The following is a 4,020-nucleotide window of genomic DNA, read 5'->3' as shown; positions in this document are numbered from 1 at the left end:
ATGAAACAACCTTCCTTTCTTCCCACCTTTCATTCCTTTCTGTCTCTCCCTCTCTTTCTTCTTTTTTTCCTCCTTATGCCTATGTTGAGAGAGAGCGTAATGACTGCACAAATACAAACTGAAAACAAAACTATCTAAAATGTGTTATATTGTGTTAAAAACAAAATGAATGTATCAAGATAATGTGATCGTCACACAATATTTATCATTGTACAGATTAGGAAGTTGGAGACTTCTAGTGAGTAGTGGGTATACACGTGAATTTATAAATGAACTGAGGTTAGACAAATTATCATTTCCACTTTGCCAATAATTCTTTTCTCCCTTTAAGCGTTATTTTTATAATATTTTTAAATATTCAAAGAAGTAATATGTAACTAATACCAATATTGCTGGTCCTGGATTGAACAATTGCAAACATTTGGCTACTTGTTCCATTCATTTGTCTGCTAAAATGCTTTTATAGTAAATTATAAAAATTCTGGCATTCACGTTACCTACTTCAGTATAGGAATCATTAGTAAAAAGGACATTGTGTTAAACACCACCCAGACACCTCGATCGCATCTGAAAATCACTCTCTGGTATCATTTCACATCTACTTTATATGCGGCCTCTTGATTGCATCAAACAATTAGCAGTTCAAAGTAGAATCCAATTAAGGGCATTATGTTATTTGGGTTTTATTTTTCTTAAATTTCCTTTCATTTAAAACTATACCCTCTTCTTATGACTTTTGCTGACTTCTGAAGCCCATCCAGTTTTCCCAAGACATATGCCACCTCCAGGATTTCTCGGACGTCTGATGTCATTGAAGATGTTCCTCTCTATCCTGCATTTCACACAAATCAGAAATCGTATGTAAAAGATTTATTCAATTCAGGTTAACTGTTTTCAAGGGGGGAAGCTTCATAGAGAATGTAGCATTATAATATTTTAGCAATATAAAATATAATGTTTTATATTCCCATATGAAGCACTCTATTTATTGAGAGTCTAATCTGTAGGAGCGCTTAGCCCAGCATTAGACATAAATGGGAGAAGAAAACTGATCTGAGTTTTTCTCACACAGAGCTCACACTCCATTGCCTGATGATAAGGGACTCTGCAGTTTTATAGAAAACCTTTGGAATTATCCTTTCCCTTTAATCTAGCTAGATGTTTTGTTTTTCTTTTCTTTCTTTCTTTCTTATTTTTTAAAGTTTTTGTCTTAGAGCACATGTACTTGCTGGAGAGAGAGAGAAATACAGAGAGAGCAAGAGGGAAAGTGAGAAATCAGCCCCTGCGGGGATGGCCAAGGCACAACCCTTTCTCTTCCACTCACTTCCTGTGATCTTGGGCACGCATGTGCATGCACCTGACGTGAGTCTCAAGCTACCGAGTCCGGGACTTGAACCGTGGTCGGCTATGTGGGGGTCCAGCGATGTAATCACTACACCATCTTCTGTCTTATTCTTCTACTCATGTTTCTTAGAAAAGGCCTCTTTGTACCACTTGTGTCTGAAAGTTTCATAACCAGGGACCCTTTGCTTCTATGTCCTGAGTGCATTTACAGCCATGTTGATTTCCACCTTTCTTCTCATTGACAAAGGAAGTATGTGAGACCTGGGGATTGGACGGTGAAGTACCTGGGAGGGCTGGCTTTAGCAGTGCGCTGCTAGTTATTTAATTATCCTTACAGTGAGGATGGAAGCCCTGCTGGGGCAGACGGCAGGTGAGACAGCTATACCTCTGACCACCTCCTTCTGAGCCATCTAAAATATTCCGTATTCCAGTAAACTCTTTTCATCTAATTTCATCGTTTTTTCCTTCACGATCACAATTGTCCTTCTCAGAGCAATTGTCCTGCTGACTTGTCTCTTAACTATCAAATTTGTCTTTGGACGCTTGGCCCTAACTCCGTTGTCGTCTTTGTAGCTATGTAGTTTGCTCTCCTCACAGATATGCAGAGAAAAATAAAGTCTGGTTCCATGGATTGGCGGTGTAGTTGCTACCTCTGAAGCAACCACCCACTTCCCTTCCTGAGCATCAGTCATGGCAGGAATTTTCTCCCTAGTTTTCCCGGGAATACTAATATATAACGCAGGTTCCTTTGAAGGTAGTTTAGATATTTATAGTAACATAATGTACTGTACTATAATATTATAAACTTAATGTGGGGGGTAAAGATTGACTTTTTTTTCTGCTTGAAATTCTTATAAATAAGCCTTGCTAGTGAGCCAAGACTAAGAAATCACTCTCAGGATAGTTCCTTTTTCAGCACGATAAAGACATATTTTCTGTCCTGAAGGAACTTCCAGTTCAGTGGTCATCGAAATCTCGAAGTGCAGCCCAGAGCCTGCAGCCTTCTGGTCACCTCGAGCCCTGAATCAGAAGCGAGCTGTAGTGATCTGTATTTTCACAGACCTTCTGGTCGGTTCTGCCATGTGCTAGACTTTGGAAAACACCGTTCTAGTCTAGGAGACACCACTGTGGGTCAGGGGTGCACCAGACAGAGTGCCCTACGTGCCAGCAGCCTGTCTCCCTGTAACTAACTACCCGGCCTGCCGACTCGAGGTGCCTCGGATTACCTCAGTCATCTGGAATACAGATGTGGGGGTGAGTCCCTGCCCCTCCCTTGGATTACTAGCAAGAAATGTGAAAGTTCAGAAAGAGCAAATAGCAGGCAAATAAATATAATCTTTCTTCAAGAATTTCCAAAGTGTATTTCCTTAGTGCTTAGACAGCTATAAATTTTGCTTCGTGAACTACAGGGCTCAAACAAGGGCAGAAGTTCGAGATAGAGTGATGATATTGGGGTATTGTGAAAAAGTGACAAATTCGAGATGAGGGAGATCAGACCTCCTCATGTCTCACCCAGCGTCTCACTTGCCTGAGCAAAAAGATTGCTTCAGAACATTGCCTGGTGTGCTGTACCCAACTCAGCCGCCAGCCTACCTGGCTCTACGTAATGCGGGTTATAGACTCGACTTGTAATTTTGTCTATTTTCTTTTTTTTTTTTTTGGAGAGATTTTTGCTGTAGGGTGTGTGCACTCGCCAGACAGACAGAGAGAGACAGAGAGACCAAAAATGAGAAATCATCCCCCAAGGGGGATGGCCATGCCACAATCCTTTCTCCTCCATTCTCCTCTCGGGATCTTGGGCACAAACGCTCAAGCACCCAGCACGAGTTTAAGCCACCACGTCTGGGACTGGAACCACAGTTGACTACATGGGAGTGCAGCAACATAGCAACTATGCCAACTGCTGGTCCCGGTTCTATTTTCAATACACTTGGGTCGGGAGTTTCATTTGAAACACTCATAGCGTGTTATGTGGCATGCTTACAGGCACAGAAGCTCTCCCAGTCCCTGCTCACAGATTTTTCCAGCCCTACCCCATGCCCTTCACGAGTTTCTAAAGCTAATCTTCTGATATATTCCTAAGTATTTTTAAGTATCTAGAGTAAAAACAAAACATGCAATTAGAGAGCTAATTAGAATATAAAATATATCTATACTTCTGTACTTATGGCATTAAGATAAAACAAAATGAAACTAAAGTGAAAGAAAACAAAAAGACTATTATTATTATTATTAGCCAGAGGCTCTGTGTGCTCAAGGAGAGAGAGAAAGTGGAAAGCACTCCCCATGGGAGATGGTCACACTACAATCCCTTCTCTTCCACTTTTTCCCTTTTTCAGGATTTTGGGCACATGGACCAGGTGTGCTTTTCCAGCTGCTGGGTCCATGAATCCAACCCTGCAGTCAGCCATGTGGGATCCAGCCACCTTAACTACTGTGCCACCTGCTAGCCCGTAAGAGACTATTTTAATGGAAGTCAGCAGGACCTCACCTTAGTCTAAAAACTTCACTGCTTACTGAGTAGTTTGGAAGCTATTCTTACTAATATTGTGTAACAAATTTGCTGTTCTGCTGCATACGTAAGATTTCATTTGTCCATTACTTATTTCACAAATATTTATTAAATAAGCAACATGTACCGAATGGAGTAGCCATGAATTGGATTGTCGGAAAAGC

This window comes from Tupaia chinensis, unplaced genomic scaffold (genome assembly GCF_000334495.1).
Source record: "Tupaia chinensis unplaced genomic scaffold, TupChi_1.0 Scaffold000591_1, whole genome shotgun sequence".
Classification (NCBI taxonomy): Eukaryota; Metazoa; Chordata; class Mammalia; order Scandentia; family Tupaiidae; genus Tupaia; species Tupaia belangeri.
This window is presented reverse-complemented; position numbering follows the sequence as displayed.